The 25,524-nt window shown below is 42.0% G+C and overlaps 1 pseudogene across 1 annotated transcript; it reads left to right on the plus strand.

The window, feature by feature from the left end:
• The first annotated feature begins 3,047 nt into the window (after positions 1-3,047).
• Positions 3,048-25,184, plus strand: LOC143603070 (ABC transporter C family member 14-like; annotated as a pseudogene). Its single transcript, XR_013147984.1, has 11 exons — positions 3,048-3,688; positions 16,234-18,010; positions 18,098-18,184; positions 19,796-20,416; positions 21,357-21,521; positions 21,622-21,916; positions 22,002-22,216; positions 22,846-23,151; positions 23,827-23,890; positions 23,979-24,218; positions 24,994-25,184. The product of XR_013147984.1 is annotated as an ABC transporter C family member 14-like (transcript).
• The last annotated feature ends 340 nt before the right edge of the window (positions 25,185-25,524 follow it).

The following is a 25,524-nucleotide window of genomic DNA, read 5'->3' on the forward strand; positions in this document are numbered from 1 at the left end:
CCTTATAACCAAGTTCAAATAATAGTGATTATTCTAAGTTAGAAGAATTTTAGAAGATTTAAAGTTGTATAAAGTGAAGGTAGTGATTCTTATTTATAATCGTTGAAAGTATGGTTGCCACTTTACCCGTAACATAAAACCCGTACCCGAACCCAAACTAACCCGACCTGTGAAACTCGAACCCAAGAAAATACTAACCCGAACCTGAACCGAAGTAATTTGGGTTGGTTCTTGGGTCAAAGTTCTTGGTTTCGGGTCAACAAAAATAAACTTTTAGTTTTTAAATAATATATATTTTTAGGTATTAAAAGCTAAGCCTTAGTCGCTGACGTTATCAAGATTTAGTCCAAGTCGATTGTTCTCATTCCACATATAATGAATCGATTGTTTATTTTTTATTATTTTGAATATAAACCATAATAAACAATTTAATTATGTACTAACCAACATGTAACACTAACATAACCTCAATTCGTTGTATTTGTATAAATATAAAATTAATAAGTTAATATAATATATGAATTATGTAAATAATTGATGAAAACTATATTTTAGGTTTCAATATCCTAAATGATTTTTTGAAAACGAAAATAATGTCATGGGATTGAAACAAATTTTTTGGTTTAAAATATCAAATGCTTTTAATTAAGTAATTTATCTTATAAAGGCATATTAATTAAATATATTTGAATGTATAGAAACAGTATAAATCAAGTCATAAAACATATGTTTCTTAAACATTTTGGTCTGAGTTATGAAAGAAAATATTAAAAACTAAATATTGATCTTCTTATTGCTAAAACCCTTTATACTACACAAAAAGTCATATCAATAGATGATAGATAGTTCATAGAGTTAATCGTTATACATATAGATTATAATTATACTATTCAACTTCAATGATTTAATACTAAACACCAAGTTATATATATATATATATGATATGTATTCTTTATGTTTGTAATATTTATACAAAATGTTTTTAGAAAATTAAGAAAATACACATTTTATGAGTTCAAGTGCATATGAGAAAATTTTAAATCCAAATTTGAAACCAATCTTACATAAAAAATTATGCACGACTGTTTGAATCTCTGCTTAAAAACAATTTGTTGTATACCATACAAATCCAAATTCTTCGTCAATAATGCACCTTTATTTTTTTTAAATTTGCAATTACTTGTGATTTTAAAAATTTTATTCTAACAAGTCTACAACTTCAATTTTGATATTTTCTTATTTCACCATTAATGCTAATGAATGAATCAGTTAGTATTTACATTTAATAAGCATAAACTTGAATTCATATATTGAAATAACTTAAAAGATAAGGATCATATATGGAAATTTATTGAAAAAATGTGAGAAGAGCTATGAGCTTGACAAGTGGCAAAAGTTGTAGTCTTTTATTAGAATAGATAGATAGATTCGGAAAATACATGTGTCAAACGAGTTGAATTCTAAGCAAGTTGTGCAATCTTACATAAAACATATAAATTAGGTTTCTTACTGTAATCGGTTTAGATAAGTTACTATAACTAGTTTAGAAACATCGTTTTAGTTGGAGAATTCAGAGACCCTCTTTAATTGACAAATTAGACACAATGTTGTAAGACTATGTGTAGTGGGTCGATGTTAGGGCAATATAGCTCCGATGTCGCCGTAAACAACACCCGGTGGGGGGGGGGATTATCTTGTTGCTATGGTGTGTTTGGACGATATTATTATTTTATTATTATGTGTGTGATATATTTATGATGTGATGAGACAATATTGGGCTATAGACAACTACATTCTAAAATGAAAATCATCACCTAACTGACGTGGCGCCATGCGTCAAAACTTGCCCCCAGTATAGCGCCTCTAGTGGCTCTTCACTACACATAGCCTAATCAACAACATATCAAAATATTGTAGAACGTGAACAATTAATGGTTCTTTTTAGATTCAAAAATGAATTTTGTTTCATTAACTCCCATCTATCTCATAGCTTCACACAGAACAATCAGATTACATGGAAGTTTATTGACGGACCGTGTTGGTTAGTTCAAGTGATATCGTTATCATAATCATTGTTTAAAGCATTGACAAGAAAAAAAATCAATCTATAACTTATCACGTCTCTCTTCGTATATTCAAGTATCACTCATGTGGTTTTCGGCAATTTGTTATCAAAACCTAGTGACTAGATTTAATCGATGTAATGTTTTAACACCAGTATAACAAAATATGCATGTCATCTAAATAATAAAAACTTAAAAGATTTATAACCTAGCGATATCAAAGAGCGTAATAAAAAGTATCTTTCTCAAATGGTTGAAGTTGTAGTATCTTGATTGATAAATGTCTAAATTTACTAGTAAATTAAAAGGGTTGTGGCCTGTGAGTTATCTATTCTTAAAAAAACCCTATTGTTTATTTTTTAATTTTAATAATCCATGTATTTTAAAATTTTATTTAACTATTATTATTATTATGATTATTATTATTGTCATTATTATTATTATTATTATTATTATTATTATTATTATTATTATTATTATTATACTGTCACCATGCAGCAACGAGCGTGCGTGGACTAGCTCACCACAACACACTTGATCTTTTTACTTAATCTTTCGGATACTATATATCAACGTTCTTGCCATAACACTTGAATTTTTTTTATATACAAACTTTTAAAGACATAACTTTCCACAGTTTAACACGTGAAATTTGTATATGTTTTTAACTGCTTCTTCGCAACACGCGGGTCGTAACCACTAGTATATTTATTATATTAATAAGACAATATATGTATATGTATAAATAATACTATTCATAGTAGAGAACAAAACAATGTCAATAGTTGAAATATCATGTAATCTTCCAAAACATAACTGTCCTTGCAGGCCTAAAATTGAGCACCTTTATTCCATCTGTTCTTATTATTATTTTCATCACCAATTTCTATATCACATCTTATCAAGATTTTCTCTCTCTTTGTTTCCAGGTTGTTGAAGCCTGAAGATGAACTATAACAGAATTTGACTTATTATTATTCACACTCTTCAAACTCAACCAATGGAGTTTAACACCTTAATGATGCCATCCATGTCATCAATCTTATTATCTTCATGCACTGAGAAACTACTATTAGCTTCCATTGATATCATATTTCTTGTCATCCTTTTCATATTCTTTGTACTAAAACAGTATTCAAACTCCAGTTTTCGCAACAGCGATTCGGCTATTAATGACTCCCTGATCGCTAAAACCCGAGCGTTGGTAGAAACCAATCTGTGGTACAAATTATCACTTACTTTTTCTGCAGTTCAAGCAGTGCTAGCCACTGCTTGTTCTGTGCTCGGATTCACTGGGAATCCGAACACTCAGGTTCCATTGAATAATATTATCGATGTTCCATCGAATAATATTGTCGATGGAACCTGCTGGTTAATCCAAGCGGTTTCGTTCATCATGATCATTATCTTAATCATTCATGAGAAGAAATTTCACTCAGTAACTCATCCGGTTACTCTTCGGGTGTTCTGGATATTCAAATTTGTTGCTATGGCAATACTCGTTTCTTCGAGCATCACATGACTGATTTCCGACACTTCGTTGCCAAAATATGAAGATGTTATTACACTGATTTCGCTTCCGTTTTCGTGTTTTTTCCTGGTTGTGGCAGTAAATGGTTCTACAGGTGAAGAAACACTAAGTGACCCCGGGCAGATTATGGATAATCTGGGGGCTAGATAATGTTTCCCACGAAGGTTAGGTCCAGCAGAGTAAGTTGTACTTCAGGGAACCTGCAAAACAGACACCGTAAGCTCGTCACTGAGAAGGGGGGGTTCCTCCTTGTGACCACCCTCCGGCGTGAGAATCAGTCTATATTGCTCTTTGAATATAAAAGTATATGAATACTATAAGAGCAGTTATCAAGTAAGTTATACGAGATAGTAGATGATCTTACCATTCCAAGATATTGGAGTATTTATAGCCGAAGGTAGGTTTTCTAGAAGGTACAGCCGGCTGAATAGTATTCCTGTTCAACCAACAGTGGATTACGCACAGGCCATACTGGTTGGTGGGTAGGTTACAGCCAACAGTAATAAAGTCGGCTGCACTATTCCACCAACTGTAGACCATGCACGTCCTACTGACTGTGGATTGTACGCAGGCCATGCTGGTTGGTGAATAGGTTACGGCCAACAGTAATACTATTCCACCAACTGTAGGCTGCGCCTGCTCCACAGTGAGAGTTGGTGAGTAGGCAGCGGCTAATAGTGACAAACAGTACTAGAGGGTGCTCCTCCTCGCACTGTTGTCGGTGAGCTGTCACCCTGTGATTGGCTCATGGGCTGTTCTGGTCAGATCGTCTGTCCTATCCATACCTTGGTAGGTATGGTACAAAAGATCTTTCAGAATCAGACTGGCTCATTTGGGCGGGATTGTTCCCGCCTTGCTCATGCCTTCACGTGACTGCTGAAGTAGCTAATCTTGTACGTGTAGCCTTGCTGTCTGCGGGTAGCCTTCCCTGATGGCTTGTATCCGCAACTGCGGGAACAGGCGGGGTACTTCACCATTGAGAGGCTTTCCCTGCGTGTACAGCTTGCGTACTGCGCGTAAGATTCTATGAGCATGGTGGGTCCTGCGGGAGCAGATGGCCTTTGCGCAGACAACCCTGTTCAAGGTGAGTCTTGCGGGACCAACTGGTCTCTGCTGGGACCTACCTCTTCAAGTCCCCCCAGTCCAATGTTCTTCTCATGCATGTTTAATAAAGTGAGGTGAACTTTTGGACTTAAGCAAAGGGTTTTGAAAAGGGTTTTGTAAGGTTTTCCATGGGAAGTCCTTGTCACTTGCAGAAATGCCCGAGTTTCCTGCTTGGTCTCTGGGTATGATGCGGGTAGGTCTGTAACCTTCTCGCAAGTCAGGAGCGTTGAGTCCCAGTTGTATGTATTTTCCATGAGGTTTTGGTAGTTTTGAACATAGTGATCAATTATGTTAAGACCACCAATTCCATCTTAGAGCTTCAAACAACGTAGTTCTCGACGTTCCCGCTATGCGGGGATGTTACTTCCGTTTCCGCAAGCATTGCCCAGAAGATCCTTCTTGGTTTCAATTCCCAGCGGAGCGCTAGGTATGTGAAGGGTTTTGCCTTAACACTGTACCTGCGCTCGTCTTACGGTTACTTTACTTCCAAGGTATTCCTGGCGTCAATTCCCTGCGGGTGCTAGGTATGTGAAGTGTTTTGCCTTTACACTGTACCCGCACCCGTCTTATAGTTACTTGGTTGCCGGGGGTACTTGGCTTCAATTCCCTGCGGGTGCTAGGTATGTGAAGGGTTCTGCCTTAACACTGTACCCGCAGCCGTCTTACGGTTACTTGTTTACCAAGGTTTTCTTGGCTTCAATTCCCTGCGGGTGCTAGGTATGTGAAGGGTTTTGCCTTAACACTGTACCCGCAGCCGTCTTACGGTTACTTGTTTGCCAAGGGGTAAGGGATATTTTCCCGCTTACTTTTTAATATTTTCGAATTTTGAATTTTGAAATTCGAAGAGTTGGTGAAAAGATAAGAACAGTCCAAACCTCTGAAACGTCGTGCGACAGTTTCTTCTGACTGTGTCAGGACGTGCAGGAAGTTATGGTGACGTGACAGAACATGGTCATTCCAGTCGTTTTTTCAGGCGCTGTGGGCGTGATTTTTCAGGCGCGTGGCCGCGAAATTACTGGCACACGTCCTTTCAACAGCTGTTGCCAGCCTGCTTTTTGCCACGTGTCATAGTTTCATTGCACCTTTGATTTCTCTCTCCTCCGCATTAAATTCACCGCATTAATTGCGATTACTATATAAAGGGGGAGAGAGTTATCTGTAATTCACACTTTCACCTTTCTTCTTCTTCTTAGTGATTTCCGGCAAATACTCCCCTTTTCAGGCAAGCATTTTCCCGAAATCACTTTCTTCTTTCCACCATGTCTTCTCATGATACTGATGATCAGAAGACTGCTGGCGAGTGCCAGTGTTCTCTTCCTGTCGATCTGTACCAGTATATCGTCAGGAAGTTCATGCTCGAGTCTCTCGAGCCTGAGTTTCCTGAACCCCACCATACTGTGTACGATGCCCCTAGTGGCAAGATCGGGGTTTATGCTGCATTCTTTGTCTACGGAAACCTTAGGTTTCCGTTGACAAAGTTTGTGTACCGTGTCCTGGAGAGGCACGGTGTGCACCTGACAGAGGTGCACCCCATGGCCATTGCCAAGGTCCGGCACTTTGAGTGGGTGTGCCGGATACTGGGCCTTGAGCCCTTTGTTGACCGTCTGATGACCTTCTACACTTGGAGGTGCATCCAGGGGTGGTACACTCTTACAACCCGTATAAAGGGTTTAAAGATTTGTACCACCGAGCGGAGTCTTCGCTCATGGAGAAGAGAGTTCTTCTTCATATCCGCTCGCGCCGTCCCCATCGCCATGAAGTTTAAGAATGGCCAGGCGCTTCCGAACCTTCCCGCCCTTAACTACGAGGAGGCGGAATGGTTTTCGAAGATATCCCGGGTCCAGTCCCCGGTTTTCCGTTTTCCGGAGTCGGCGATGGTGATGCTGGGGATGAGCCGGGTGTGGAAGGCGGCGAATGCGGATAAGGTTCCGATCGTCCTTGAATATGGTTCGAACTCTACCCCTTATGGTATGTCTTGTTTCTTTTTTGCTGACTACGATTTTTTCTAACTTTCTTGTTGATTTCAGAGGGTAACGATCTTCAGTCGCTCCTGAATCCGCGGGAGGAAGATGGTCCTGCGCGGATGGGTACTCGTGCTCTGGACGAGAACGAGTTGCCCATCCTCGAGCAGACTGCGGGTCGGTTCGTGGAGGTTTACCCGCCAGGCCAAGAGATCCTGAGCCATCGACGGCCAGGTAAGCCTATCTTCTACCCTGAACCTCTCAAAGCTGTGCCTGCTGCTGGAGTTCATGACATTTCTTCTTCTGAGGAATCCGCAGAAGGTCCTCCACTGGTGCGGAAGAGAAAGGCTGCCGTCGCCAAGGGCAAGGAGAAGGTGGCCTCTACGGCCGACCCGGTAGTCCTATCTGACTCGGAGTCAGATGATGCAGAGGTGGCGGGGAAGCCCGGTGGTGAAGAGACCACCGCTCCGGAGGCTGCAGGTGTCACCTCCGAGGAGGCAGCGGCAACGACGGTTACCGGTGTCAAGAGGCCGGCTCCATCGGGTTCGCCCCCGCTCGTCCGTGCGTTCAAGCTCAAGAAACCCCGTAAGTACCCCCATAATTCTTGTCTAGATTTGTTGTTTAAAATAAATTTTTCTAACACTTTTGCTTATGTAGGTGTGGATGTTGACGCATTCCAGGGTGGAGTTGGAGCAAGTATTCCCCCGCCAATGACGGTAGGCTCGGTCAGCCTTCCCGAGGCATCGACCCAGGCGTCTACGCCTGCTTCCGCTGGTTCCAGCCTTCCTGAGGCTGTTCCAGCTGAGAAGGTGTCTCCGCCGGCCGTGAGTGCAATTTTTACAGCATCTTTCACGGAGCCGGCGGTTACTGTTGCTGAGGAGGTGGCGCCAACCATGGCTACCACAGCGGCTGCCACTATACCTGCGCCACCGGCACCGACGGCCGGACCTTCAGGTATGCGCCAGGCTTCCCGCCGATCTATGCCACCTTCCCGTCTGCCTGACCTGTTGGATGGATTTCCTTTAGGTTCAGGTGATGGGTTTGGCGGCTATCGGCCTGTTATTGACCCTACAGGTACGTAGGGTTCCTTTTCCTTTACATATTTTTATCATCTTTTCCTAACTGCCTTTGTTTCTTTTGCAGTGTCGGATTCCAATGAAGTGTATGTTCCAAGATGGAACATACGCCGAGGAACAACCCTTCGCACCCCTGTGGAGTGCGTGGACTGGGCTCGCCACGCTGCTCCTCATGGTGCGTTGGGGGAAGCCATGGCTAGCTACCAAGAGGGTAGGCTAACCAATGAGCTTCGGGTTCTCCAGGCCCGAACGCAGCCCCGCGTCGAGCTGCTTTGTCGTGAAAACGACAAGTTAAAAGCAGCTCGCGCCAAAGATATATCTGAAGCGCGGGCTCTTCGGGAGGAGAACCGGCAGTTGGCCGCTGCCGCAGCCGAGAAGGAGAAGGCATTCAAGGCCCTTGAGGTTGAAGTCCAGGCGCGACTCGAGGCCCGCTCCAAGGCTGCCCAAGCTGTGAATGAACAGCTTCGGCTGGCCAAGGAGACTGCGCGAAACTCAACTGAGAGGGCTGCCAAGGCTGAAGCTGTTGCTGAGCCACTTCGCGAAGAGAATGAGCAGCTTAAATGCAAATTAAAGGCTCTTCAGCATGCTCATGACGCCTTGGCAATGGAAGATGCCAAGAAGCTGCAGGAGATCCTTGACCAGAGGGGGGTGCTTGACCGTACTGAAAGGAAACTCAAAAGCGTCGAAGAAGCTGCCGCCAAGGAAGTTCAACTTGCCAACCTTGATAAAAGCGGAGCCGAACGTGCTTGTAAAGAAAGTCAAGCTACCCTCCAATGGTTGCTTCGAGAAGCGTTGCCTCAGGTATCCTCTTTTTCTTTACGCTTTCTGCTCGTAATTAGAAAATGTTCTAACTTTATTCTTTTGTAGGTTGTGCGTCAGGTCCTTTCAGAGACCTCTTATGACGATGCGATGAGCGCGGCCCTCAACGCTTCTCATGAGGATGGGCAGAAGACTGGCTTCCTGCTTGGTCTAGGGTTTGCTGAGAGAGGCTTTCCGCCCTCCAACTTCCCTTTATTCAATGTTAACACTGAAGCTGCTTATGACCAAGCTGTGAACCAGTACGCTGCCTTCCCGCATCCGGTGGTGGAGAAGGTGAATGAAGCTGCTGCTGCTGATGATGGGCTAAACATCCTTAAGGCTTTCCTTGGGCAGCCGCGCTCTGATGGTGCTGGCCCAAGCGGAGGTGGCCCTGAAGCCTGATCCTGAAGATCCCTTCCCGCTGGTAGGATAGACTTAGCTTTGTATAGATTTCTTTTAGGCGGGTAGTTACCCAGCCATTCTTGTAAATGATTGTGAAATATTAATCTCTTTGCGTATAAGATTGTTATTTCCTTCCTTGGGTTCTTTGCTTTATAAACTTATGACTTGCATACTTAGTTTAAATTAGCAATTTCCCAAGTGTTTAGAATAAGAACCTTTGAACGTGGTTGATGATGGGTTAAAGTTTCGCCTCCTCCTTCGTGATTGTGCGGGTAAAACCGTCACTTGCACTTGGTAGGATGGCTAACCTTTACCCTCTATCTGACCTGCGTGTAGGTTTTTCAAAATTTCTAAGGCATTAAGTTAAACCTTTGAACGTGGTTGATAATGGACTAAAGTTTTTGCTCCCTCTTTCGTGATTGTGCGGGTGTAACCGTCACTTGCACTTAGAAGGATGGCTTTAACTTTAGACCTATATCTGACCTGCGTGTAGGTTTTTCTTATCCTTTTTTATGTGTTCATAAGTTAACCTTTTAACGTGGTAGATGGTAAGTTAAGTTTGGCTTCCTTGAATGTGATTGTGCGGGTAAGACCGTCACTTGCACTTACAAGGATGGCTAAACTTTACCTACATCTGACCTGCGTGTAGGTTTTCCTTAGAACTTTAACATTTTGGCGTTGTGTTTATGCGGGTATTGCCGCCTTCCACACGCAACTACTTCTTCCTGTAAGGGAAGTTCATAGGTTACAAGCTATCAATACATCATGAAAGGAGAATCATTTCCATTAGAAGTGGCTCTAGGCCTTTTCTTTACAAGTTGGAATTGATCTACATATAACATTTGCGTAATTGAGCTCCATTCCATGTTCTAGGGATGGGAGTGCCATCGAGCCTTTCGAGCCGGTACGCGCCCTTTCCCAGAACCTCTTTGATAATGTATGGCCCCTCCCAAATCGGGGCCAACTTTCCTGGGCGTTGTTGGTTCGAAGCCTCGTTGTTACGCAGTATGTAGTCTCCTTCCTTGAAGTTGCAGAGTTTTACCCGCGTGTTGTAGTATTTTTGCATTTGTCGTTTGTAGTTTTCTTCACGCACGGCGGCTAAGTCTCTGCGCTCTTCGGCTAGCATAAGGTCTAACCGTCTTTCCGCATCATTGTCTTCTGGTTGGATTAAGACCCTTGGTGAGGGTAAACCGATTTCGACTGGGATCATGGCTTCAGTGCCATAAGTGAGACTGAACGGGGTTTCTCCCGTACTGGTCTTCTTCAGCGTTCTGTTTGCCCAAAGGACGTGCGGAAGCTCGTCCACCCAGCCGGATCTGTGTTCCAAGAGTCTTTTCTTGATGCCTTCGACGATGCTCTTGTTTGCTCTTTCCACCTCACCGTTACCTTGCGGGTGTGCCACTGAGGTAAAGGTGTGGGTGATTTGAAGTTCTTTCAGCCACTGCTGTAGCTTCTTGTCAGCAAAGTTGGTGCCATTGTCGCTTACCAAATTCTGTGGAAGTCCAAAACGACAAATAATAAATTCCCAAATAAATTTTTTGATATGCTTTGCGGTTGTTTGGGCTAAAGGTTTCGCTTCTATCCATTTGGTGAAGTAGTCAATGGCCACCACTAGGAACTGAACATTCCCAGCTGCTGTTGGAAATGGGCCTGTCACGTCAATGGCCCACTTCTGAAATGGCCATGAGGAAGTGACAGGAACGAGTTCATTTTTCGGGCGATGCGTGTTGGGTGCGTAAAGCTGACAAGATCTGCATTTTCTGATGTATGCCAACGCGTCCATATGCATACCCGGCCAGAAGTATCCCGCGTTGTTTAGCTTGGCTACCACAGCGCGGGGGCCTGCGTGTACTCCACAGATGCCTTCGTGAACCTCCCTTAGGAGGTAGTCAGCATCTTGGTTGTCCACGCATCTTAACAATGGGCCAAGAAAGTTACGTCTGTAAAGGGTGTCATTGACCAGCTGATAATTCAGTGCTTTACAGCGTAGTTTTCTTGCCTGTGACTTCGACTCTGGTAACGTTCCTGCTTCAAGGTATTTTATTATTGGGGTCATCCATGTTTCTGTACCGGTTTGGATGACACAAATTTCCTTGTGCGGGACTGATGGTGTTTCGAGGAGTTCCACGCGGATGTCCTTACCCAAGTGGGTGAAGGCCAGTGATGCAAGCTTGCTTAACGCATCCGCAGATTTGTTTTCGCTGCGCTTGACATGTATCACTTTACAATCATTAAAATCGCGCATGATGGCTTTGGCCTGGGCAAGGTACAGGGCCATTGTGTCATTTACAGCCGTGTACGTCCCGTTTATTTGGTTTGCCACTAGCATGGAATCTACATGGGCTTCCAAATTTTTTACACCCATTTTACGCGCAATCCTCAATCCGGCCAGGAATGCTTCATATTCAGCTTCGTTATTCGTACTTGGGAAATCCAGCCGAATAGCATAAGTATATTCCTGGCCTGCTGGGTTTGTTAATTTTAACCCTGCGCCTGAACCCTCGTTACTAGCTGCTCCATCAGTATAGAGTCGCCAGACCTCATCGATTTCGTGTGCTGGGGAGGGTTGAACCTCCTCCTGGCACTCTTTCTCCCGCGCAGCGGGGACTTCGGCAATAAAATCAGCCAGGACCTGGCCTTTAATGGCTGGTCTCGGCTTGTATTGAATCGCATATTCTCCCAATTCAATTGCCCATTTGGCTAGGCGTCCCGATAACTCGGGTTTGCCTAGAACATTTGAGAGTTTGAAGTTGGTGAGAATAGTGATTGGGTGACCCTGGAAATATCGTCTCAACCTGCGTGAAGCGTGTATAAGTGCCAAGACCAGTTTTTCCAGGGTAGAGTACCGGGTTTCCGCGTCTGCCAGCACGCGGCTAACATAATAGATTGGCATCTGGATGCCTTTTCGTTCTACAAGCAGGACTGCCCCGGTTGCTCTATCTGTTGCGGAGAGGTATAGGATTAACTCCTCTCCCGCTTGTGGTGCTGTGAGTGTTGGGAGTTCGATCAGGCGTGATCGAATCTCCTGGAAAGCTGCTTCCGCTTCTGGTGTCCAGCGGAAGTGCGTTTTCTTTAAACAATTTCTTAGTGTTGACACAAAAGGGAACGACCTATCCGCATGGTTTGCCAAAAAGCGGTTAAGCGCGACTAGTCGTCCATTAAGTGTTTGAGCCTGTTTTATGGTGGTAGGTGATTCCATTTTGACAATGGCTTCGACCTTTTCAGGGTTCGCTCTGAAGCCATCTTTAGTAATAATGACCCCTAAGAACTTCCCTTCTTCCACCCCAAATGAACACTTGCTCGGGTTGAGCTTCATGTTTATCTTTCTGAGCGTGTTGAAAGTTTCCTCAATGTCTTTCAACATCGTCTCTGGCTCGGGGCTTTTGATGACCAAATCATCCATATAGACTTCCAAGTTTCTCCCAATTTGGGCGTGAAACTCTTTGTCCATTAGTCGTTGGTACGTGGACCCCGCGTTCTTAAGTCCGAACGGCATCATTTTATAACAAAATGTGCCATCGGGCGTCCGAAAGGCGGTTTTGTCCTGGTCATCCACAGCCATGTGGATTTGATGGTACCCCTTATACGCATCCAAGAAGCATTTAAGGCGAAATGGTGCCACCGAATCCACCTTGAGATCAATTTCTGGCAACGGATAACAATCTTTGGGGCATGCTTTATTCAAATCTTTGAAATCTATGCACATGCGCCATTGTTTGTTATTCTTCGGTACCATTACGGGATTTGCAACCCATGTTTGATATTTGCTAACGCGCACGATGCCCGCATCAAGGAGTTCCTTGACTTGGGTTCTGCACGCGTTGGTTTGCTCGGGCCCCATTACTCTGCGCTTTTGTACGATCGGCGTTACGGCCGGATCGCATTTGAGCTTATGCTCTGCCTTTCCCCGGGGTACACCAGTCATGTCGGCTGGTGTCCACGCGAAGATGTCTGCGTTTCGCTGCAGTAAGCGCTTGAGTAAGGTGCGTGTTGGATCAACAATTGTCGGGCCAATGGTAACGGCCTGATCGGGATATTTCCCATTGAATGCCCACTGTTCAGGCTCAGTGATGGTTTGTTTGGCCATCTTCGGTTTGGGTTTAGAGGAGACAGATGCGATGCATACCTGGGGAATGCCCGTGATCATCGCTACGCCTTCAGTTGTTGGCCATCCCATCATGCCGTGGACTGAGGATACCACAGCGTTGAATCTTGCCATCCCGTCTCTCCCGAATAGGATGTCATACGTATGATGTGGTTTTTTCATCACAACAAAATCCACATCCTCCGTGCGTGAATAATTCCCATCAGTGAGAGTGACGGGGAAAGATAGGATGCCCAAGGGAGTGTTCATGCTGCCGTCAAACCCTTCCATTGAAGCGTAGACCGTCTCCAGGCGTTCCTTGTCTTCATCATCGAGCTTGTCGAAGAACTGCCTGTACATCACTGTCGACGATGCGCCATTGTCAACGAGGGTGCGGGAGGTGATGTAGTGCCCCAGTTGGCTTTTAATGACAATGGGGCCTTCTTTGTTTGGGCCTCCCGGCACTCGCGGGAAGCGCACTTCTGCTTCCTTCCATGCGCATGGTTCGGTCATTGGTCTCTTTCTTCCTCTGACCTTACCATGGACCATGTTGATGCTAATGTCGACGGGCTTCCGTCCGTTACCCCTGTACCTGTTGTCGTTCCTTCCTCCCTTCTTGATAGATGCCACGAGGTGTGCGAGCCTCCCATCCTTGACGAATGTCTCGACGATGTCCCTCAAGGATGTGCACTCCTCAGTGCTATGGCCCTTTGTCCCATGGAAGTCACAAGACTTGCTTTGATCCGCATTGGGTTTCTGTCGGATCACTGGAGCTTTTGGCCATGGCAGTTTTTCCGTGGCAAATATCTCCGTGACGCTCTTGGTGAGTGGCGTCCAGCGGTTTTTTCGGTTCAAAGGGTGCGTTTTGTCCCTTCCGCCAACCAGAGGGCGAGAGCTTGAGGGGGCGTCAAAGTTTATCCTTGACTGCCAAATACCTTGCCGCCTCTTTTTGTTTAGCCGGGCGGTTCTTACATTATTCTCCCTTGTCCTCTGTGTGTAGAGGTTTGTATTGTGGGGGAGATCTCTTCCCAGCTGTTTCTCTGTTTCGGCAAAGCGCTTGGCTGCCGTCATTATGGCATCCCACGTGGATGGCATACCGTCTTTACCCGTCAGAGTGCGGATGAGTTCTGGGTATTCAGCGCCCTGAATGAAAGCGGCGCGAACGAGGTCTTCACTGATGTTGCCCAGACTCACCTTCTTGGAGTTGAAGCGGGTGATGAAGTCCAGTAAGGATTCATCCTCTTCTCTGACACAGTTGAGGATCGTCCACTGCTCCTCAGTGTGCTTCCTCTGTTGACTAAACTGTTGACTGAACTTGTTCTGGAAGTCTGCCCAGTCATAAATGTGGTGGACCGGTAAACGGTCGAACCATGCTCTGGCTGCTCCTACCAGAGTCATCTGGAACATGTAGCACCACGTGGGTTCCGTCCAGTTACTGACGGTTGCCCCCGCAATGAACCTGTTCAGATGGTCATCTGGGTCGGATAGACCATCGTATGTGCCAACGTTGGACATTTGTTTGGCACTCCTCGGGGCGATTGCTTCTGCAATGTCCCTTGCAAATTTTGACCTTCCTGCGTTTGTAGCAGTAGGTCTAAAGGCCTTGGAGAAGTCGCGAGAGCTTTTTTCCGTGACTGGTTGGAATGCTTCCCCAAAGTTCCTTTTTGGCTGGGGATCCGTTTCCTTACGCTTCCCTTTCGCCCTATGGCGAGGGTTCGCGTCGGTGTCGGAGTCTTCCCCCTCGCCGTCTGAGTACTCGTACTCACTACTCATGTTGAGGTGCTGGCGAGTACTACCGAATTCCTCAGCTTGTTGGACTGAACGCAAGCGTTCGTCCAACTCAGCCTGAAATTCTCTTTGACGTGCCTCGGCCCATGCCTTCACTTGATCAAGTGTTTGGCGAGGGGCTCGAGGTCGTTTTTCCAGCTGGGCATCAGTGAATCCCAGTGGAATATTTACTCCACTTGCCCCTACATGAGTGACTGGGGTAGTGTTCGTAAAATGTATTTCACTTGCCCCAGCTTGGGTGGCTGGGGTAGTGTTTGTAAACATTGTGTTGCCGGTGTTAACCCCAGTGGCTGGGGTTGTGGTTACCGGAATTTCTCTAGTCATCTTGGAAGTTTTGAAAAACTGGAGAAAGATGTAGTTCTAGCTTTATGCACGGATGGCGCCAATGAAGAAACACTAAGTGACCCCGGGCAGATTATGGATAATCTGGGGGCTAGATAATGTTTCCCACGAAGGTTAGGTCCAGCAGAGTAAGTTGTACTTCAGGGAACCTGCAAAACAGACACCGTAAGCTCGTCACTGAGAAGGGGGGGTTCCTCCTTGTGACCACCCTCCGGCGTGAGAATCAGTCTATATTGCTCTTTGAATATAAAAGTATATGAATACTATAAGAGCAGTTATCAAGTAAGTTATACGAGATAGTAGATGATCTTACCATTCCAAGATATTGGAGTATTTATAGCCGAAGGTAGGTTTTCTAGAAGGTACAGCCGGCTGAATAGTATTCCTGTTCAACCAACAGTGGATTACGCACAGGCCATACTGGTTGGTGGGTAGGTTACAGCCAACAGTAATAAAGTCGGCTGCACTATTCCACCAACTGTAGACCATGCACGTCCTACTGACTGTGGATTGTACGCAGGCCATGCTGGTTGGTGAATAGGTTACGGCCAACAGTAATACTATTCCACCAACTGTAGGCTGCGCCTGCTCCACAGTGAGAGTTGGTGAGTAGGCAGCGGCTAATAGTGACAAACAGTACTAGAGGGTGCTCCTCCTCGCACTGTTGTCGGTGAGCTGTCACCCTGTGATTGGCTCATGGGCTGTTCTGGTCAGATCGTCTGTCCTATCCATACCTTGGTAGGTATGGTACAAAAGATCTTTCAGAATCAGACTGGCTCATTTGGGCGGGATTGTTCCCGCCTTGCTCATGCCTTCACGTGACTGCTGAAGTAGCTAATCTTGTACGTGTAGCCTTGCTGTCTGCGGGTAGCCTTCCCTGATGGCTTGTATCCGCAACTGCGGGAACAGGCGGGGTACTTCACCATTGAGAGGCTTTCCCTGCGTGTACAGCTTGCGTACTGCGCGTAAGATTCTATGAGCATGGTGGGTCCTGCGGGAGCAGATGGCCTTTGCGCAGACAACCCTGTTCAAGGTGAGTCTTGCGGGACCAACTGGTCTCTGCTGGGACCTACCTCTTCAACAGGGATGACAGTGAAACCAGAACCTGAACTAGAACCCGAGAAGAGTTTAGATAATGTAAGCGGATGGGCGTCTGCTTCGTTCATGTCGAAACTATTTTGGTTTTGGATGAATCCGCTTCTTAAAAAGGGATACAAAACCCCGTTAAAAATCGACGATATCCCAACGCTTTCACCCGAACACCGAGCTGAAAAAATGACCAAGTTTTTCGAACAAAATTGGCCGAAACCCGAAGAGAATTCGAAAAACCCAGTTCGGACAACGCTAATTCGTTGTTTCTGGAAACACATTGTGTTCACCGGGCTCTTAGCGACTATGAAGCTTTGTGTTGGGTATGTCGGGCCATTGTTAATCCAAAGATTCGATGATTTCACTTCTGGGAAGGCGAGTTCGCCCTACGAAGGATATTATTTGGTACTAATCCTTCTGGTAGCGAAATTTATTGAAGTTTTGACATCACATCACTTCAATTTCCACACGCAGAAGCTCGGGATGTTGATTCGATCGACACTGATAACGAGTTTATACAAGAAAGGTTTGAAACTATCGCATTCGGCTCGACAGTCTCACGGTGTGGGTAAGATAGTGAACTACATGGCGGTAGATGTGCAACAGTTGTCCGATATGATGCCCCAAGTGCACGCGATCTGGCTTATGCCGGTTCAAGTCACGGGGGCGTTGGTTATCTTATATTTGACCCTCGGGCTAGCCGCGGTGGTCACATTGGCCGCGGTGTTGGTTATCTTGTTTGTCGTGTATTTGGGGACGAAACGAAATAATAAGTTCCAGTTTAACATCATGGCGGGGCGTGATTTGAGGTTGAATGCGACGAATGAGATGTTGAGTTATATGCGGGTGATTAAGTTTCAAGCATGGGAAGAACATTTCAACAAGCGGATCCAATCGTTTCGTGATTCGGAGTATGGTTGGCTTTCTAAGTTTATGTATTCATTCGGTACGAATATGATTATATTATGGAGTGCGCCTTTGGTTATCTCGACGGTCACTTTCGGGAGTGGGATATTGTTCGGGGTTAAGTTGGATGCGGGGACGGTTTTCACGGCCACATCGTTGTTTAAGATCTTGCAAGAACCGATTTGGAGTTTTCCCCAATCGATGATCTCGCTTTCTCAAGCGATGGTCTCGCTGGGGCAGTTGGATGAGTATATGTTGAGTAATGAATTGGATATTGATTCAGTGGAAAGGCATGTATACACTGACAATAACAGTAACAGTATTAGTAATGGTAATGGTACCAGCAACAGTAATAATAATGTTGCTGTTGAGGTGGAAAACGATTCGTTCAGCTGGCATGACGACCAGTCAGAAGGTGAAACAATAAAAAATTTAAACTTTGTAATAAAAAAAGGAGAACTTGCGGTCATTTGGGGACCGTTGGTTCAGGGAAATCGTCTCTACTTGCTTCAGTTATCGGTGAGATGCATAAAACATCCGGGAAGGTAAAGGTTTTCGGGACCACTGCGTATGTTGCACAAACGGCGTGGATTCAAAACAAGACGATTCAAGAAAACATTTTGTTTGGTTCGCCAATGAACCGACACAAGTACAAGAATGTCATAAGAACATGTTGTTTGGAGAAGGATCTTGAAATGATGGAATTCGGAGATCAAACCGAGATCGGGGAGCGTGGGATCAACCTTAGCGGTGGCCAGAAGCAGCGGATTCAACTCGCTCGTGCGGTTTATCAAGATTCCGATATATATCTTCTTGATGATGTGTTTAGTGCTGTTGATGCACATACTGGTTCACAAATATTCAAGGTAATATATAAACAAATTTTTGGTTTCTTTGTATATATATATTGATCTTATAAATTTGTATATTGATCTTTATAAATTCAATTGTAGGAATGTGTTAGGGGAATCCTTAAAGGCAAAACAATCCTTCTTGTTACTCATCAAGTTGATTTCCTTCATGATGTTGATCTTATACTTGTAAGTAAGCTTGACAAACTAGGCGGGTCGAGTAGGTGTGGGTCTTGTGACGGGTTAAGATTCGGGTCAATATGGGGTTTCGGGTAAAATGAGTTCGTTCAAAACGATTTGTTTTGTTTTTTAAATATTAATTTGGTTAAGTTCAAACCGGGGTCTGGCCCTAATATAAGTTGTTTTAGAAAAAAAGTATTAAAATAGGTTCATCCACTCTATATTTTCTATGGTGGTGAAGAATCATGAAACTAACCGGGGTAGGCTTAGCTTGATATCTCAACTGAGACTGGATAATCACCAATCTAACCCTTGGTGGGCTCAGGTTAATGTTCTCCGGTCTTCAGGATGAACGAACTCACACCTCGATCTTCTTCTCCGACTTGCTCGAATCTGCCATGGAAGGCGGGGGAAGTGGAGGTGACTGATAAGAGTTTCCTCTTGTTTACAGACACAAAAATATGTTGGAGGCAATGATCCCTTCAAAATGGAGATGAACATCTCTTATATGGAGAACCCCATAGCTAACATCATGAAACCCTAACCTTATTGGGCCAAGCCCAGTTAGCAGTTTCCTCCACAACCCCCCAACCCATTGGGCCTTGGTTAGTATACAATAATAATGTTATGAATACAACACTTAACGTAATAAGTGACGGTCGTACCTAGGTTCTAGTACCCTATCTCCACTGGTGGCTAGTGTTGACGATAGAGGTGATTGTGGTGGGTGTGTCGGTGGTGATGCGAGTGACAACAAACATGTGTTGGAGACAAAAATAAATTGTCATGAGTGGTGGGGCCAATGACAACTAAATGATATCACATTTTTTTTAAGTTAGCAAGTTTTATATATTTGTTTGTTTGACTAATATGTGTTGACCCAAATGAACATGTACAATAATACTTAGGGCTGTTCACGAACCGAATCAAACGCGGGCATGCTCATACTTGGTTTGGTTTGAAAGCGAGCTGAACCGAGTGGATTAAATTTAAAGAAACGAGCGATATCTTTATGCTTGAACTTGGTTTGGTTTTGAAACCGAGCAGCTTGGTTCGGTTTGGTTTTGCTTGATTTCGTACAAAGTTTTCGATTTTAAATTTCTAAAACTTCAAAATATCATTAATTAAAGACTTTCAACTCTAAATTGTCGAAACTTTCACCTTTAGAATGTATAAAACTCAAAATTAACAACAAAACATATATAAAACAAGTGGCTATTGTTTAAATTTGAACTTTGAATTCAACACAAAAGAGGGAAATTTTAAAAACTTTTAAAAAATAGTATACTTTTATATATATATATATACATAATGTTTATATATAAATAATAAATAAAAAATAATTCGAGCAAAACGAAACGAACCGAACCGAACCGAGCGAGGCTTTGCTCGTGCTTGGATTGTTTTTAAACCGAGCCGAACGGCTCACTTCCAAACTGAGCCGAAATCGAGCGAGCATTTTTCGAGCGAACGACGAATGAGCGGCGAGCGGCAAGCAGTTTGAACAACCCTAATAACACTACAATTTATTTTAAACAAATAATCTCATTCTCATTCTTCAAAAGTAAGGCTTGATTGCCACATATGCTCATAAGTCATAAGTAATCTCGCTTTATGCAGGTAATGCGGGATGGGATGATCGTTCAATCAGGAAAGTACGATGAACTAGTTCAATCCGAGCTTAATTTCACAGCATTAGTCTCTGCTCACGAAAGTTCGATGCAACTAGTACAAGCAGAATCAACCAAAACACAAGCTCTAACAAAATCTCATTCTAGTAATTCCAACCAACACGACAACGAGAACCAAAAACCTTTAGAGCGGTCCCAATCAAGTTCCGTTGCAGGAACATCAAAACTAATAGGAGACGAAGAACGAGAAACAGGACGAGTGAGCCTACACGTCTACAAAGTCTATGCAACCGAAGCCTTTGGGTGGTTAGGTGCATTTCTAGTAGTGTTGTTATCGGTTTTGTGGCAAGTATCACAAATGGCTGGCGATTACTGGTTGGCTTATGAAACTTCAGAGGATCGAGCCGCGTCTTTCAATCCTTCGGTGTTTATTGGAGTTTATGGGATTTTGGCCGTGGTTGCTTTTGTTTTGGTTATGGGAAGAACTGTTTTCTTTATGTATTTTGGGTTGGTGACTACGCAAAAGTTTTTTAAACAAATTCTTCATAGCATCCTTCATGCTCCAATGTCGTTTTTCGACACCACCCCTTCGGGAAGAATTCTTAGTCGGGTAATGTTTCCTTTAATGGTAAAGAGTATAGTACGAATTACTTGCAATGTTGAAAGGGTGATCTATTTATCAGGATTATTCGAATATCTAAGCTTTATAAAATCGCAAGAGTGTGCCACTAGCTACTTAGCTAGGGCCTTAACAATTATTTATTTATTTTATTATTATTATTATTATTATTATTTTAATTTCAAACCATGTGTGGTTGTCTTTTCACTGATGTTTTTCAGTTGCCCCTAATTTTAATAATTTAGGTGAATAAAAGTTCTATTTTGCTTCTTAAAATTTGGGCCCATGGATATTGTTGTCCGGCTATTTTTAGGTTTTAAATAGTATTTTTAGCAGTTAAGATATTTCAAAGTTTACAGACAATGAGTTTAGTAATTTTAATATAATAAAAAAATAAGTTTTTAATATTTTTTAGATTAAGGTCTTAGAGAATTTAAGTTCATAATTATTTAAAATAATTATAATAATTTGAAGCTTTTATATATTGATAAACTTTATGTTTCTAAATAATTTTAAAATTAAATTTATGTTTTAAAAAAATTTAAAATATAATTTTTAAAATATTTGAAGTGTTGAAATGTTTTTTTAAGTAAGTTTTAATGATCTTAAGTGCTAAAATGTTTTTAAAAAATAGTTTAGAAAAGCTCTTTTTTCTTTTTTTTCTTTTATAAAAGTATAAAACAACTTGGCGCAATATTTACGCATCATGTCCTGACGTGGCAGATTTGACTTTTCAAACACTTGCAAATTGCAATCACTATTTGGTTAAAACGTTTCTATTAAAATAATTTCAGTTGATTATTTTGCAAGTATTATTGGTCAAACTGGTTCTCTCTAAGTAGATGTAAACATTATATTTTATTATCAAATTAATTGTGTTTAATTTAAAAAAGTAGCGGTCTTCTGATAGTATATTTTTAACATTTTTCAGGCATCAAGCGATCAAACCAACATCGATATTCTCCTTCCATTCATGGTGAACTTTAGCACTGCTTTGTACATGTCGGTGCTTAGCGTTATCATCATAACGTGTCAAAACGCTTGGCCGACTATCTTCCTAGTGATTCCACTCGGTTGGCTCAATTTCTGGTATCGGGTATGTCAACACGAGAAGCACAAACACAATATGACAATAATGTATAAACTTTAAGGTTAACCAATTAACTAACTTACTAACTCAAAATGAACTTTTTTAGGGGTATTACCTTGCAACATCACGTGAAATAACGCGACTTGACTCGATAACAAAAGCACCCGTTATTCACCACTTCTCTGAGAGCATATCCGGGGTCATGACCATCCGGTGTTTTGGAAAACAAGACTGGTTTATTCAAGATAATGTTGATCGTGTGGACGGAAACCTACGAATGGATTTCCACAACAATGGGTCGAATGGGTGGTTAGGATTTCGCATGGAGTTTGTTGGAAGTTTGTTTCTTTGTGTGTCAACTTTGTTCATGATCATATTACCTAGCAATGTCATTAAACACGGTACTGTCTTACTTCCCTAACACGGGCCAGTTTTAGCCCGCTTACTTTTAAGTTTTAACTAACGGGCCCGCTTATATGATAACAGAATCGGTTGGATTGTCGCTTTCATACGGATTATCACTCAACGGGCTTCTATTCTGGGCTCTATTCACTAGCTGCTTTGTTGAAAACCGAATGGTTTCGGTTGAAAGGATTAAACAGTTTACTAACATACCATCAGAAGCCGAATGGGTCAAGAAAGATAACCCCCCTCCTCCAAACTGGCCGACTAATGGTAGTTTGGAGCTCAAAAACTTGCCGGTAAACTGCAAATTCTATTATCACGAATAAGTTTGGGTTTAGCACAAACGGGTTGTGTTCATGTCAACCTGGTGGGTTCACAAGTTGACCTGCTTAACCCATTTACGTTTATTGTATTCAAATGTGTTTTGTGTCATAATGTCAATTTATCGAGTATTTTATGACAAAATTTTAATCCTTAAAGAGAAACTGGCATGAGATTTTATAATTAAAATGTAACTATTTTGTATACATTTGATTTTTTGGTTTGCAAAACTGTAGCTTTAATGTAAATAAAATACAAAAAAAAAGACAAATATAAAACAAAAAAAAAATCAGGTTAAACGCATCGTATTAGTGTCAAAATTTTGGGTTTGTGTCGGGTTGGACCCGCTAACCAACGAACACGACCCGTTTAGCACCCCTCTTTATAATCATTTTTTGGGATAACGTGTTGGTTTGGGTCATATTTTATTTCAAACGGGTCAAATGGTTAAAATTACGAAATAAAATTCAAAAGGAACGGGCCAAATACTCAAACGGGTCAAAAAATTTATAAAATAACCAAAATGTACTTTATGAATAATCCAAAAGTATTTTCAAGTCAATCCAGCCTGACCCGTTTTCATATCAACTAAATTCGTGAGCAGGTTAGGTATCGTCCAAACACGCCGCTTGTGCTTAAAGGGATCACACTAAACATTCAAGGGGGGCAAAAGATTGGTGTTGTTGGAAGAACAGGTGGTGGGAAATCAACTTTGATCCAAGTTTTGTTTCGGTTGGTTGAGCCCGCTGCAGGAAGTATTGTTATTGATGGCATTGATATCTCAACACTCGGGCTTCATGATCTTCGGTCTAGATTCGGCATCATTCCCCAAGAACCGGTCCTTTTTGAAGGAACCGTGAGAAGTAACATTGACCCGATCGGTCAACATTCTGATGATGAGATATGGAAGGTAAAAATGAGTTTATTTTTTCACGAGTTAACTCGGGTTTGTTTTATTTTTCTTTAAAACGATTTACTTGGAATTTATTATAAAAACAGGTTAAACGGGTCAAAAGTTAACTGAAGTGTATTTAAAGTACATAAAATATTCTATGAATAAACCTAAAGCTTTTCGCTAAATTTACACATTTAGAACGTGAACTTTATCTTTGCATGATTAAATCCTTTAATTTTTAATACTTAAACAAAACTAGTCCTTTTAATACAATTTTAGAGACTTAAATATTTTTTTTTCTGTTAAATTCTTAAAAGCCTATAAATTTAATCAGGTAAATAAACACAAGTTTTATTTTAACACATAAGCACAAGAACTTTAATCTTTAAAATTTTAAAGTTGAAGACTTTATTTTTATTTTATAAAATTAAATTCTATAGAACCAAAGTGCAATAATATAGTTTCTGTAATCATATTTAACGCCATTGTTGCATATAAAGGTCATAAAAGAGGAAAACACGCTCAAGGGTTGGTCTAACTTGACCTGGTTCGACACAAGCAAAAAAAAAGCCCGTTCTCATTTGAACCCTTTTTGATTCGTTATCCAACCCACCTCGAGTAGTGTGGGCAGTGGGCCCATCCTTTTGTCAACTTTATTAAAATCACCTAACTTAATAACCTTTTTTTTAAAGTCTCGAACGCTGCCAGCTCACTGATATAGTAACGGCAAAACCCGGAAAGCTTGATTCCCCAGGTAACTAAAATAACCCTGTATCCGTTTTTGGTAAAAAGAAAATAAATAAATAAAAATATTCACTTATGTGTTACGCGCGTTTATTTAGTTGTGGACAATGGTGATAACTGGAGCGTGGGACAACGACAACTTCTTTGTTTGGGTCGGGTGTTGCTGAAACACAGCAGATTATTGTTCTTGGATGAAGCCACGGCTTCCGTTGATTCACAAACCGATGCCGTGATTCAGAAGATTATAAGAGAAGATTTTGCTGACTGTACTATCATTAGCATTGCTCACAGGATACCTACTGTCATGGATTGTGATAGAGTTCTAGTCATTGATGCAGGTAACTTATTATTTATTGGTAACGGGTCAATATGTGTTCAAGTCAGTTTTAAGGACGAATTGATATAACTCACGAAATCATAAAACACACGAAATTGATATTGACTAACTATCAATATATTATATAGAAAATATAACTCAAAAACCCCTATAACACATAACATGTGTATATCTCAGATATAATATAATATCTGGATGAACCTTAACTCGATTGCATCTCATATGTTCTATAATGTCTAACCATGATTCAGTTTATATAGACTAACATAACTTATTAGTCAAGACATCTAATATAAATGTAAAAACAAAAAATATGTTGTTGGTGGGAATTAACTCGGTACCTTGCTTTCAAAACGATTGTGGATTACCAACTGAATTAAGATGAATTAATGCTAATATTATTTTTTCCTTAATAGGTATAGCCGTATAGATTCACAACCTTTCATTTTGTTTTTTTTAAATGCATATACAAATTATTTTTATTAATCTATGTACTTTAGGAAATATGTTGTGTTGGTAATGATTTAAATGACTGACAATATCATTTTAGTTAAAAAAATAATTAGCCATCCTTAATTCCATCCGACGTTTTTATATGTATATTTGACGTTTTCTATATTTTTCATCCGTGTATTACACAGTATACTAACCTAGTTGCCAAATATAATAACAAAACAATTAGGAAGCATAACCATCTATGATCTATATAAATGGGTTGTTAAGTTGGTTATTCTGAAGGTAAACTAACTACCAACTTATTATATATTTTGTAACAGGATACGCGAAGGAATTTGACGAGCCTTCACGTTTGATTCAGAGGCCCTCACTCTTTGGGGCGTTGGTTCAGGAATACGCAAATCGATCATCTGGTTTATGAGCATGTTATTAGATGTCATACTTATATAACCAAGAGGTGTATTTTTGTTTAGAATATTATCATTAGACACATTTGGTTAATATATATATATATATATATATATATATTAAAAAAAACTCATTTTTCATTATATAGAAACATAGATATTACATCAACATAGCAGGTAGGCGGGCAACAAGCTGCGCCGCCACCCCTTTCTGAATTGCAAACCCTAACCTGCTAAAGACATACCCCTGCCCCTTTGGAGTCGACACATTGCTATGCAAAACCCGTTGGACCCTGGTTAGGAAACGGATAGCTTCCGGTGCCAAGGAGCCAAATGTATCAAAAGCCAAAGGGACAAAAATATGTTGGTTCTCTTCTTAGGCTTTAGCATGTTTCTCCACCTTCTTCGTTTCAGCCCTTTTCATTGCTTGCCCAGCTACAAACC

The sequence above is a fragment of the Bidens hawaiensis genome, unplaced genomic scaffold (genome assembly GCF_021521415.1).
Source record: "Bidens hawaiensis isolate Kalapana, Puna unplaced genomic scaffold, B.hawaiensis_p1.1 tig00060466_1, whole genome shotgun sequence".
Classification (NCBI taxonomy): domain Eukaryota; kingdom Viridiplantae; phylum Streptophyta; class Magnoliopsida; order Asterales; family Asteraceae; genus Bidens; species Bidens hawaiensis.